The sequence below is a fragment of the Schistocerca cancellata genome, chromosome 1 (genome assembly GCF_023864275.1).
Source record: "Schistocerca cancellata isolate TAMUIC-IGC-003103 chromosome 1, iqSchCanc2.1, whole genome shotgun sequence".
Classification (NCBI taxonomy): domain Eukaryota; kingdom Metazoa; phylum Arthropoda; class Insecta; order Orthoptera; family Acrididae; genus Schistocerca; species Schistocerca cancellata.
Genome location: NC_064626.1, coordinates 140,665,300 through 140,679,868, shown reverse-complemented (window position 1 = coordinate 140,679,868; position 14,569 = coordinate 140,665,300). Strand labels below are relative to the sequence as shown.

Below are 14,569 nucleotides of genomic sequence, written 5' to 3'. Positions count from 1 at the left end.
CGGTGCACATATGGTCTCATCGACATTAGTGCCGGAGACTTCAGTGAGAGCCATGCACCGAAGTAGCACGACACTGCTGAGCGTCACCAACACAGAGACACTATCAACGTGCGCCAGCATTCAAAGACGATTTGTTTCTATCAATGATACTGCTCCCTATATATATAGCTTAGCACCACAGAAGAACCTACAGCACTCCAAAGTTACGTATGCGTTTCCGTACGTTCAAATGCTCTCTTAGACAATCAATGGCTGGTGACAAAATATTCACTATTTCTGGGCGCAGGAACAGGTATGTAGCTTTATTGCTTTATCCATTTCAAGTTTCCAAAATTTTCAAGCACAGCAATGTTCCAATAGAGCCGTCACGCTGCTGTCACACACCCTGAAGCTGTTAGAAAAGATCATAGAAATGAGACTTAGCAAGATAGTAGAAGCTTTGTTGAGGAAGAGCAACATGGGGTCACGAAAGATGGAGGTACTATGGATATTATTTTTGCAGTACGAATCTTCACACAGAAGTACTGGGAATATGGAGCTGGACGCTGTGACCGAGCGGTTCTAGGCGCTTCAGTCCGGAACCGCGCTGCTGCTACGGTCGCAGTTTCGAATCCTGCCTAGGGCATGGATGTGTGTGATGTCCTTAGGTTAGTTAGGTTTAGGTAGTTCTAAGTCTAGGGGACTGATGACCTCAGATGTTAAATCCCATAGTGTTTAGAGCCATCTGAACCATTTTGGGAATATGGAAGAAATCTTGTGATGGTATTTGTGGACATTGAAAAAGCGGATGACAGTTTTCCTCGAAACATGATATGGGTATGTTTGGAAGACCTAAGGGTGCCAAAGTTCCTAACTGATAAAGTCAAGATGCTATAGAAAAGTGTTACAGCTGTGTCAAGATAGGCAACGGACAATCAGAGTGGTTTGAAACAAAGAGAGGTATCCAAGAAGGCAACAAGAAAGTACCCTATCACCACTCCTGTTTGTAATAATAATGGACAAGATCACGAAATCTATCAAGAAAATAGACAGCAAACCATATGCCTGGTTTTTGCTGATGATTTGATAGTATGGTGAGAGACAGAAGCTGAAGCGCAGAAGAAACTTAATGACTGGAACAACACATTCAGAAAATTCGGACTAAAAATAAGTAAAACAAAGACAGTAGAAATGACCATCAACAGGCAAGGAACAACCTCAAATATTTTCCTAGAAGGAGTCAAAGTACAATCTGTTTCCCATTTCGAGTACCTAGGAAACATGATCTCGAAAGACAATACCATTAACCAGTAAGTATTTAGCAGGACACAGAAAGCCACCAGTTTCCACCGTCAAAACAGAAATATTGTCTGCGATGATAAAATGCCACGAGAAGCAAAAGTGAGTATGTATCACATAAGGTTTAGAAACATGTACCCTACTAAACAAAGACCTCAGCAGAATTCAGGCAACAGAAATGAGATTATTAGAAGTATGAATCAGACAACTAGAAAGGAAAAAATCAGGTATGGAGTGAATAGAAAAGTAGCCGGTATTTAAGTTTCTGTTGTCAGTGTCATAAAGAGGGGCAGTCTTCACTATGCCAGTAATGAGAATGAACAGCGGAAGACCTACCAAAACGCATTTCAGCCTTATCCTCGTAGGAAGAAGACCACGGAGGACACTAAGAAAACGCTGGATAGAGACTGTGAGATCAGATTTGGAGGAGAAAGGACACAAATGGTGAAGTTTCCCTGGAACAGAAGATGTATGAAGACAGAAGGAGATGGCACGTGCTTGTGCACCACACCCGGGAAACTGGAGTTGGGAAACGATGATGATGAATGTTCCACCAGTAGTCACTACGGAGTTTTCTTCTATAATGCACCTGATCCAGATGTATAATAAAACAGTTTCACAAACATTAATGGACGTGGACAAGGTTGATAAATACCTGTTCCTGAAAAGCCTCCCCCCTTCATCCTCCTAAGGAGTTAGTCGACAGTCCCTTCTCAATGGCCTCGTCGTCTACTTGACGTTAATTCCTGATCATCCTTCCTTTCGTGTTAAAAAGATAAAGAGCGGAAAATTGGTTTCCCAGTTTCGATCTTCTACTTCTTCTTATTCCTCTGCCGCAAATTGTGGCGCGTGTGACCGTGGTATGCGGAGTACACGCGCAATGTCGCAGGCCAGCTCTGCCTATTACGCTCGCTCGCTCCTATTTTGTAACGCTCACAGTACTGGTCACAGCGTCCCTTTGAATCTGGCGCGACTCAATTTCGCGCATCGCTGACGGCAAATGAGTTCGTTCCGTTGCAGTACAGGGGTTTGGAAGTAAACGGCAGTTGAGGGTAAATTCTCCAATACTTCCTGCACGAAGTTTCGGTGGCGTCAAGAGAAAGTGACGAAGCTTTCCGTTTCTGCAAAATCTCAGCTACCAGAAGCAGACCTTACAGTATTCTACGACCATCTAACACAGGGAACAAATTGCCTCTAGATAATGTGCTTACATGATTCAGTGTAACTCTGCTAGTCGATTCGATGGTTCAGGTTTTTTATAAATTTTTTTTTAAATAGTTACTGTTCTCGTACGAATACGTTGTGTGAGAAAAATGGCAAGTCAACCACATAGTAATTTGTATGCTACGTTGAGTTACAGTTGTGTGAGTGAAACATTAAATAATAGCGACATAGAATAAAATCTTGTAAAGCAGTGAAGTGTTCAAACCGACCCGTAGGTCAGCATTTGCTCAATCTTTTTTTTTTTTTCTTAATTTGTGAAATAGAATGACAGTTTCCGTTTGTATAAGATGATCTTCATGAATTGAAAACCGAGTTTAGTGTACTATCTGGAAGCATTTATGTTATTGCTTCAATTCCCTTTCAACATATATCTGCTAAGTTTCAGGGACACCTCTGACATATGATAAATCTTCTAGTAAGTTAGCAGAAACATCAAGAAGTCGGAGCGAAATCACGGATCATATCAACAGAAGCAAAAAGTTCCTTCTCATTGCTTTAATATGAAGATATGTTTCTTGTGATTTACGATCGCTACGTTCCATAGCAAACAGTAACTTAATTTTACCCAAGTGGTAGTAATTGAAAACATAATTGATATACTTTCGTAACAAATGTTAGGAAAAACATCACCTTCAATCAAAAATCGAAGATTCTTTCGTTCATTCAAAAGCACTGAAGACCCATCTTCAGGAGCTTAACATATTATTTCATCATTATCTGTACATCGTACTTCCCACTGGTCCTGTTAAACAAACGCAATTTCATTTGATGATAAAATAATTGTAACTGAAATAAGTATTTGTACTAAAGCTAGTTACTGCTTCTGTTATCTGTTGTTCAGACTCTCTTATGTCTGTAGAACTACGATTAATAACATAAGCAGGAAGTTGTCTCGTCATCAAAGCAACTGCTTCTATAACTAAAGAGGGATGTTTTGCTTTATATTTTTGAAAAATAGTAGACGATACCCTAGAGATTTAGTTATGTCTTTGTCGAAACAGTAATCGCTGTCTGAAAATTAACCTTACAAACTACTCGGAAACAATGCCAAGCTTGCCTTTTTCTTCTTTCTAAGTACATCAGTTTAAAATATCATGACACAATTTCTGTTTGAACTACGACAAAACTTAGAAAACGCAATTTCTCGAAAAGAACAATATTCCAGGCTTTGATTTTGCCACTAGCAGCAATCTACTAACTAAATATACACTTCTCCTTACCCTGAAATGCCAGCTACAAATTCAGCATTGTTTGCATTACCTTGTATTAGTCGTACACCGCATAGGCCGACATTAATGGGCCAGTTAACTCTCTTTCATATTATTCTCCACAATCTCTTAGAAACGTTCCCGTTCTGCAGTGATCACAGTGCCAATACTTGACTACAGATCGCATGTACGGAACACAACGCGTATAGAAAGACGGGCAGTGCGAACGCTTGCACGCTTGTTTGATTGACGACAGAGTGAAACAGAAAGGTTGCAAAACCATTAACTGTTAAACAGTGAAGAATAACGCCGTACGTCTTGCGAGAGAACCTGCTTGTGAATCTCCAATCACCAGCTTTCGGGGCAAAAACTAGGAGTTTTCTTCGCTCCGCGACGTTGCTCTGCCGTAGAAATCATGTAAATAAAATCTGTGCAAATAACAGCCCGCACAGAGGCGTACAAGCGCTTATTGTTCCCACACTCCTTCTGCGAGTGGATGTGGAAGAAACGTTAATGTACAGTGGAAGTCTCTTCTGACAAGCACTTCGGTGATTTGACAAGTATAGATGTGGATTGTCCTCAGGGCCATCTGCTGTAGTATACTGTCTCTCCGAAGCAAGAAGCAAACCAAGCCGCGAGAACATCCAGCCGAGTACGAACACTGATTTTCGTCACTTCGAACACTTTCGATGCTCAGTAAAACACCATTATTTTCTCTCGCTGACTGTCACATCATCTTCTCCCGCCAGTGAAATCGCGTGGTTCAAAGTAGACATCCGTCTCCCGGACTTCTTGTTGCACAACAGGAGCCGGTACCTGTTGCTCCATTAGTCTTACTGTAATCGAGTGACAAGCATTGTGCGTGCTTGGATCGGTGCGAGTAACGAACTCAGAAGCTTTTCGGCACTGCGTCGGTGATTTATTACTTCACGGGAAGCCGTCCGGCTGTGTTTCTGCCGGCGCTGACACAGGGTGTAGAAATCGCCGGCAAGGGTTCATCGGGCAGACCTGGGAGCAGCAGGCTGATGGGCAGCGGCTAGGGGCTGGCTTACCTTGCGTCTTGACGGCGGGCGGCACACGCCGCAAGTGGGTCGCGGCACACAAAACTAGCGGCTGCCGGCTCCTGGTGCGGCGTGGCGCGACGTTCTCACACTGACGGCTGTCTGCCGACTGCAGACGCGGCCACACCACGCCGCCGTCCGCGCCACGAGCCGCCGTGGCGGGGGTTCAAAGGGAGTGGTGGGGGAGGGGGCGGGAGGAAGGGGGCGTGTCTACATACTCCGTACACAGGCGCGCACCCCGCGCGTGTTGCATCTGCTGAAGACGTACGTAGCTCCAGTCTGGGGACTAGCAGCACCAACACATGTCCGCCGCAGGCGCATCATTCGTAAAAGGTACCACAAATCGCAAGCAAACCTCGGCGATGGCAATGGAAAATGAAAGGCAGTGGGGGCAGAGGTATGCAGGGTGGTCCATTGATACTGACTGGGCCAAATATCTCGCGAAATAAGCATCACACGAAAACCTACGAAGAACGAAACTCTTCAAGCTTGAACGGGGAAACCAGATCGCGCTGTGGTTCGCCCGCTAGATGAAGCTGCCATAGGTCAAACTGATATCAACTGCGTTTTTTTAAATAGGGACCCCCATTTTTAATTACATATTCGTGTAGTACGTAAAGAAATATGAATATTTTAGTTGGACCACTTTTTTCGCTTTGTGACAGATGGCACTGTAATAGTCGCAAACGTATAAGTACGTGGTATCACGCAACATTCCGCCAGTGTGGACGGTATTTGCTTCGTGATACATTACCCGTCTTAAAATGGACCGTTTACCAATTGCGGAAAAGGTCGATATCGTGTTGATGTAGGGCTATTGTGATCAAAATGCCCAACGGGCGTGTGCTATGTATGCTGCTCGGTACCCTGACGACATCATCCAAGTGTCCGAACCGTTCCCCGGATAGTTACGTTATTTAAGGAAACAGAAAGTGTTCAGCCACGTGTGAAACGTCAACCACGACCTGCAACAAATGATGATGAACAAGTAGGTGTTTTAGCTGCTGTCGCGGCTAATCCGCACATCAGTAGCAGACAAACTGCGTGAGATCCGGGAATCTCAAAAACGTCGGTGTTGAGATTGCTACGTCAACATCGATTGCACCCGTACCACATTCCTATGCACCAGGAATTGCATGGCGACGACTTTGAACGTCGTGTACAGTTCTGCCACTGGGCAAAAGAGAAATTACTCGGCGATAACAGATTTTTTGCACGCGTTCTATTTAGTGACGAAGCGTCATTCACCAACAGCGGTAACCTATACCGGCATAATATGCACTATTGGGCAACGGAAAATCCACGATGGCTGCGATAAGTGGAACATCAGCGACCTTGGCGGGTTAATGTATGGTGCGGCATTACGGGAGGAAGGACAATTGGCCCCCATTTTATCGATGCCAATCTAAATGGTGCAATGTATGCTGATTTCCTACGTAATGTTCTACCGATGTTACTACAAGATGTTTCGCTGCATGACAGAATGGCGATGTACTTCCAACATGATGGATGTCCGGCACAGAACTCGCGTGCGGTTGAAGCGGTATTGAATAGCATATTTCATGACAGGTGGATTGGTTGTCGAAGCACGCACGCACGTTCACCGGATCTGACGTCCCCGGATTTCTTTCTGTGGGGAAAGTTGAAGGATATTTGCTATCGTGATACACCGACAACACCTGACAACATGCGTCAGCCCATTGTCAATGCATGTGCGAACATTAAGAAGGCGAACTACTCGCTGTTGAGAGGAATGATGTTACACGTGTTGCCAAATGCATTGAGGTTGACGGACATAATTTTGAACATTTATTGCATTAATGTGGTATTTACAGGTAATCACGCTGTAACAGCATGCGTTCTCAGGAATGATAAGTTCACAAAGGTACATGTAACACATTGGAACAACCGAAATAAAATGTTCAAACGTACCTACGTTCTGTATTTTAATTTAAAAAACCTACCTGTTACCAACTGTTAGTCTAAAATTGTGAGCCGTATGTTTGTGACTATTACAGCGCCATCTATCACAAAGCGAAAAAAGTGGTCCAACTAAAACATTCATATTTCTTTACGTACTACACGAATATGTAATAAAATTTGAGGGGTTCCTGTTTAAAAAGACGCAGTTGATAGCCGTTTGACCTATGGCAGCGCTATCTAGCGGGCCAACCATAGCGCCATCTGGTTTCCCCCTTCAAGCTAGACAAGTTTCGTTCTTTGTAGTTTTTTCGTTTGACGCTTATTTCGTGAGATATTTGGCCCGGTCACTATCAATGGCCCAGGTGTGTATGATAAACCACTTCCATCGAAAATTTCTCTCCTTCATACCTCCTCTGTGTTACCACCAATGACGTGTCACTGATCTAATTTTTACTAAGATTGCAATACACGTGAGGTGCCTATTTGCTTCCACCGCCGTGACTGGAGTGTATAAGTTCTAATTAATGTTCATCAACCTGCAGTCTTCTGTGGTTGTTGACCTCTGCGCAGAAAACAGCACGTAGCTCGTCAATCCGTTGTCTTGAAGCTGTAATAAACTCTTAGCGATGAACTGATTTTTGTATAAATAAATTTTATATAAATAATTATATTTCAGATTAGTTTGCTTTTACGAAATGCAACTCGCATTTTACTAGTTGAATTCGAGAAATTGCAAAGTTGTATTCCACTTTATGAGTCACAAATAATCTCCAGTCTTCACACCTTCGTAAAAACAAAACAATAAACTACGTATTTGCTTAATTACTACCAAAGGCTGTGTCGCATCGTCAATGGGAGGGTGCGAGGGTTACAGTAAATGAGCATTGGTGCACCGGATTCAAGCTACTACACTCCGGCCGGCCGAAGTGGCCGTGCGGTTCTAGGCGCTGCAATCGGGAACCGCGAGACCGCTACGGTCGCAGGTTCGAATCCTGCCTCGGGCACGGATGTGTGTGATGTCCTTAGGTTAGTTAGGTTTAACTAGTTCTAAGTTCTAGGGGACTAATGACCTCAGAAGTTGAGTCCCATAGTCCTCAGAGCCATTTGAACCATTTTTTTCCTACACTTCCAGGAGAGGTTCCATGTGGTGACTGCAGCCGTATTAGCCTCTTGGAGAGAAGTCGGTACTGATCGTGTAGTTTTCAATTGCAATGCAATTTCTGTGTCGCATCCACACTAGGACTGTGCCAGGCTATACTAAACGGGCAGCGGTGAATCTGAAACAAGCTACTGGACTCCTAGGAGAGGTTCCATACGGCGACCGCTGTCGAGGTAGTCTCTTGGAGAGAAGTCGTCATGGAGCCTATAGTTTTTAAACGCGACGTAATTTATGTGTTGCATCCTCAATTGGAGGAAACGAGGGTTACAGTAAACGTACGGTGGTGCATCGGATACAAGCTGCTGGACTCCTAGGATATATGGTCCTGCAGTCTCAGGAGATGTTCCACTCGGGGTCCAAAGTCGTGTTAGTCTCTTGGAGAGAAGTCGGCATTCAGCCTATAGTTTTCTATCGCGACGCGATTTCTGTGATGTATCCTCACTGGGAGGGTGCGGGGTTACTGTAAACATGCAATAGTACATCGGATACAAGCTATAGGACTCCCGAAGGGGTGCCATGCGGTTGACCGCAGCCGTGTTACGACTTGGAGAGAAGTGGGCATAGAGCCTGTAGTTTTCAAACGCGACCCTATTTCCGTGTCGCATCATCAATGGGAGGGTACGGGGGTTACGGAGTGGTGCATTGGATACGAGTTACTGGAATCCTAGGAGAGATTCCATGCGGTGACTGCAGCCGTATTAGTCTCTTGGAGAGAAGTCGGCAGCACAGCCAGTTGTTTTCAAAAGCGACTCTCTCTATGAACCCTCACGGTTGTTGTTGTTGTTGTTGTCTTCAGTCCTGAGACTGGTTTGATGCAGCTCTCCATGCTACTCTATCCTGTGCAAGCTTCTTCATCTCCCAGTACTTACTGCAACCTACATCCCTCTGAATCTGCTTGGTGTATTCATCTCCTGGTCTCCCTCTACTATTTTTACCCTCCACGCTGCCCTCCAATGCTAAATTCGTGATCCCTTGACGCCTCAGAACATGTCCTACCAACCGATCCCTTCTTCTTGTCAAGTTGTACCACAAATTCCTCTTCTCCCCACTTCTATTCAATACCTCCTCATCAGTTATGTGATCTACCCATCTAATCTTCAGCATTCTTGTGTAGCACCACATTTCGAAAGCTTCTATTCTCTACTTGTCTAAACTATTTATCGTTTATGTTTCACTTCCATACATGGCTACACTCCATACAAATACTTTCAGAAACGACTTCCTGACATTTAAATCTATACTCTATGTTAACAAACTTTTCTTCTTCAGAAACGCTTGCCTTGCCATTGCCAGTCTATATTTTATATCCTCTCTACTTCGACCATCATCAGTTATTTTGCTCCCCAAATAGCAAAACTCTTTTACTACTTTAAGTGTCTCATTTCCTAACCTAATTCCATCGGAAGCACCCGACCTAATTCGATTACATACTATTATCCTTGTTTTGCTTTTGTTGATGTTCACCTTTACCCCCCTTTTAAGACACTGTCCATTCCGTTCAACTGCTCTTCCAAGTCCTTTGCTGTCTCTGACAGAATTACAATGTCATGGGCGAACCTCAAAGTTTTTATTTCTTCTCCATCGACTTTAATACCTACTCCGAATTTTTCTTTTGTTTCCTTTACTGCTTGCTCAATATACAGATTGAATAACATCGGGGAGAGGCTACAACCCTGTCTCACTCCCTTCCCAACCACTGCTTCCCTTTCATGCCCCTCGACTCTCATAACTGCCATCTGGTTTCTGTACAAATTGTAAATAGCCTTTCGCTCCCTTCAGAATTTGAAAGAGAGTATTCCAGTCAACATTGTCAAAAGCTTTCTCTTTGTCTACAAATGCTAGAAACGTAGGTTTGCCTTTCATTAATCTTTCTTATAAGATAAGTCGTAGGGTCAGTATCGCCTCACATGTTCCAACATTTCTACGGAATCCAAACTGATCTTCCCCGAGGTCGGCTTCTACTAGTTTTTCCATTCGTCTGTAAAGAATTCGCGTTAGTATTTTGCAGCTGTGACTTATTAAACTGATAGTTCGGTAATTTTCCCATCTGTCAACACCTGCTTTCTGTGGGATTGGAATTATTATATTCTTCTTGAAGTCTGAGGGTATTCCGCCTGTCTCATACATCTTGTTCACCAGATGGTAGAGTTTTGTCATGACTCGCTCTCCCAAGGCTGTCAGTAGTTGTAATGGAATGTTGTCTACTCCGGGGGCCTTGTTTCGACTCAGGTCTTTCAGTGCTCTGTCAAACTCTTCACGCAGTATCATATCTCCCATTTCATCTTCATCTACATCCTCTTCCATTTCCATAATAGTGTTCTCAAGTACATCGCCCTTGTATAGACCCGCTATATACTCCTGCCACCTTTCCGCTTTCCCTTCTTTGCTTAGAACTTGGTTTCCATCTGAGCTCTTGATATTCATACAAGTGGTTCTCTTTTCTCCAAAGGTCTCTTTAATTTTCCTGTAGGCAGTATCTATCTTTCCCCTAGTGAGATAAGCCTCTACATCCTTACATTTGTCCTCTAGCCATCCCTGCTTAGCCATTTTGCACTTCCTGTCGATCTCATTTTTGAGACGTTTGTATTCCTTTTTGCCTGCTTCATTTACCACGTTTTTATATTTTCTCCTTTCATCAATTAAATTCAATATTTCTTCTGTTATCCAAGGGTTTCTACCAGCCCTCTTCTTTTTACCTACTTGATCCTCTGCTGCCTTCACTACTTCATCCCTCAAAGTTACCCATTCTTCTTCTACTGTATTTCTTTCCCCCATTCCTGTCAATTGTTCCCTTATGCTCTCCCTGAAACTCTGTACAACCTCTGGTTTAGTCAGTTTATCCAGGTCCATCTCCTTAAATTCCCACCTTTTTGCAGTTTCTTCAATCTACAGTTCATAACCAATAGGTTGTGGTCAGAGTCGACATCTGCTCCTGGAAATGTCTAACAATTTAAATCCTGGTTCCTAAATCTCTGTCTTACCATTATATAATCTATCTGATACCTTCTAGTATCTCCAGGATTCTTCCATGTATACAACCTTCTTTTAAGATTCTTGAACCAAGTGTTAGCTATGATTAAATTATGCTCTGTGCAAAATTCTACCAGGCGGCTTCCTCTTTCATTTCTCTCCCCCAATCCATATTCACCCACTATGTTTCATTCTCTCCCTTTTCCTACTCTCGAATTCCAGTCACCCATGACTATTAAATTTTCGTCTCCCTTCACTACCAGAATAATTTCTTTTATCTCATCATACATTTCTTCAATTTCTTCGTCATCTGCAGAGCTAGTTGTCATCTAAACTTGTACTACTGTAGTAGGCATGGGCTTCGTATCTATCTTGGCCGCTATAATACGTTCACTATGCTGTTTGTAGTAGCTTACCCGCACTCCTATTTTTTTATTCATTATTAAACCTACTCCTGCATTACCCCTATTTGATTTTGTATTTATAACCCTGTATTCACCTGACCAGAAGTCTTGTTCCTCCTGCCACCAAACTTCACTAATTCCCACTATATCTAACTTTAACGTATCCATTTCCCTTTTTAAATTTTCTAACCTACCTGCCCGATTAAGGGATCTGACATTCCACGCTCCGATCCGTAGAATGCCAGTTTTCTTTCTCCTGATAACGACGTCCTCTTGAGTAGTCCCCGCCCGGAGATCCGAATGGGGGACTATTTTACCTGCGGAATATTTTACCCAAGAGGACGCCATCTTCATTTAACCATACAGTAAAGCTGCATGCCCTCGGGAAAAAACACGGCTGTAGTTTCCCCTTGCTTTCAGCCGTTCGCAGTACCAGCACAGCAAGGCCGTTTTGGTTAGTGTTGCAAGGCCAGATCAGTCAATCATCCAGACTATTGCCCCTGCAACTACTGAAAAGGCTGCTGCCTCTCGTCAGGAACCACACGTTTGTCTGGCCTCTCAACAGATACCTCTCCGTTGTGGTTGCACCTACGGTACGGCCATCTGTATCGCTGAGGCACGCAGGCCTCCCCACCAACGGCAAGGTCCATGGTTCATGGGGGTAGGACCCTCACGGGGAGGAGGCTAAATTACATTATACGGGCAGTGGTGGATCGGATAAAAGTCTCTTGGAAAGAAGTTGACAGTGATCCTATACGTTTCAATAGCGTCGCAATTCTGTGACGCTTCGTCAATGGGAGGGGGCGAGGTTGACAGTAAACGGGCAGTGGTGCACCGGTTTCAATCTATAGGATTCCCAGGAGAGGTTCGATGTTGCAACCGTAGCCATGTTAGTCTCTTGGAAAGAAGTCGGCATGGAGCCTGTAGTATTCAATCGCGGCGCAATTTCTGTCACACATCGTCAATGAATAGTGCGAGGTTTACAGGAAGTATGCTGTTGTGCATTGGGCTTAGGCTAGTGGATTCCCAGGAGAGGTTCCGTGTGGCGATTGCAATCATGTTAGTCTTTTGGAGAGAAGTCGGCATGGAGCCTGTAGTTTCCAATAGCGACATAATTTCTGTGTCCATTCCTCAGTGTTATGCTGCGAGGATTACATGTTTGCCCATCGGATTCAAGGTACGTGACTCCCAGGAGACGTTCCATGTAGCGATCACAGCCGTGTTAGTCTCTTGGAGAGAAGTCGGAATGGAACGTGTAGTTTTTAACCGCAACGCTGTTTCTGTGTTGCATCATCAGTGGGACATTGCGAAGGTAACAATAAATGGGAAGTGATTAATCGGAGACAAGCTACTGCACTCCCAGGAGATGATCTGTGCTTCGACGGCAGCAGTGATAGTCTCATGCAGAGAAGTGTTCTTGGAGCCTAAAGTTTCCAATCGCGACGAAATTTCTATGTTTTATCCCAACTGGGAAGGTGCGAGAGTTACAGTAATGTTGCCTTATTGAACGCATTCAAGCTACTGGACTCCGAAGCAAAGATCCATGGTATTAGCGCACCCGTGGAGTCTCTTGCAGAGAAATATGTTTGGAGCCTAAAGTTTTCAATCGCGACGCAATTCCTGTGATATATCCTCACTGGGAAGGTGCTAGAGTTACAGTTATCTTGCTTTATTGTGTCAGATTCAAGCTACTGGACTCCGGGGAAAGGTTCTTTGTTTTGACCGGTGCCCTGACAGTCCCTTACAAAGAAGTAGGCTTGGAGCCTAAAGTTTTCAATCACGACGCAAGTTCTGTAGCAAATCGTCACTGGGAAGGTGCGATAGTTACAGTAATCTTGCTTTATTGCATCGGATTCAAGCTACTGGACTCCCAGGAGAGCCGGCCGGTGTGGGCGAGCGGTTCTAGGCACTACAGTCTGGAACCGCGGGACCGCTACGGTCGCAGGTTCGATTCCTGCCTCGGGTATGGGTGTGTGTGTTGTCCTTAAGTTAGTTAGGTTTAAGTAGTTCTAAGTTCTAGGGAACTGATGGCCTCAGAAGTTAAGTCCCATAGTGCTCAGAGTCATTTGAACCATTGTGAACCTCCTGAAATAATTTGCCATACCAATAAACTTAGCGACTCCCCGCTTATCAGTAGGAGGTGAGAGTGAGCGCAAGGCTTTAGTGCGCTCTTGATCGATCCGAGCCTTATCGCCTGAAACAAATGGCCTAGAAAGGAAATCTGTGGCCTCGCAAGCGTACCTTCGAAAGTTTAACGGTTAAACCAGCCTAGCGAAGCTTAGTAAATACTTGATATAAATGACTCAAATGCTCTTCAAACGATTTACTATACATCACAAGGTCATCCAAATAGTTACAAACAAAACGCAATTTATATTCACCCAGTATACTACACTCCTGGAAATGGAAAAAAGAACACATTGACACCGGTGTGTCAGACCCACCATACTTGCTCCGGACACTGCGAGAGGGCTGTACAAGCAATGATCACACGCACGGCACAGCGGACACACCAGGAACCGCGGTGTTGGCCGTCGAATGGCGCTAGCTGCGCAGCATTTGTGCACCGCCGCCGTCAGTGTCAGCCAGTTTGCCGTGGCATACGGAGCTCCATCGCAGTCTTTAACACTGGTAGCATGCCGCGACAGCGTGGACGTGAACCGTATGTGCAGTTGACGGACTTTGAGCGAGGGCGTATAGTGGGCATGCGGGAGGCCGGGTGGACGTACCGCCGAATTGCTCAACACGTGAGGCGTGAGGGCTCCACAGTACATCGATGTTGTCGCCAGTGGTCGGCGGAAGGTGCACGTGCCCGTCGACCTGGGACCGGACCGCAGCGACGCACGGATGCACGCCAAGACCGTAGGATCCTACGCAGTGCCGTAGGGGACCGCACCGCCACTGCCCAGCAAATTAGGGACACTGTTGCTCCTGGAGTACCGGCGAGGACCATTCGCAACCGTCTCCATGAAGCTGGGCTACGGTCCCGCACACCGTTAGGCCGTCTTCCGCTCACGCCCCAACATCGTGCAGCCCGCCTCCAGTGGTGTCGCGACAGGCGTGAATGGAGGGACGAATGGAGACGTGTCGTCTTCAGCGATGAGAGTCGCTTCTGCCTTGGTGCCAATGATGGTCGTATGCGTGTTTGGCGCCGTGCAGGTGAGCGCCACAATCAGGACTGCATACGACCGAGGCACACAGGGCCAACACCCGGCATCATGGTGTGGGGAGCGATCTCCTACATTGGCCGTACACCACTGGTGATCGTCGAGGGGACACTGAATAATGCACGGTACATCCAAACCGTCATCGAACCCATCGTTCTACCATTCCTAGACCGGC

At 45.1% G+C, this 14,569-nt stretch overlaps 1 protein-coding gene across 1 annotated transcript in view; it reads right to left on the bottom strand.

Moving 5' to 3' along the window:
- The window catches only part of LOC126106589 (uncharacterized), a 486,316-nt gene extending 481,446 nt beyond the window's left edge, over positions 1-4,870 (bottom strand). Inside the window, exon 1 of the mRNA XM_049913291.1 lies at positions 4,763-4,870. The gene's annotated coding sequence lies outside the window, so the exon portion shown is untranslated. The remainder of the gene's footprint in view (positions 1-4,762) is intronic.
- Positions 4,871-14,569: the final 9,699 nt, after the last annotated feature.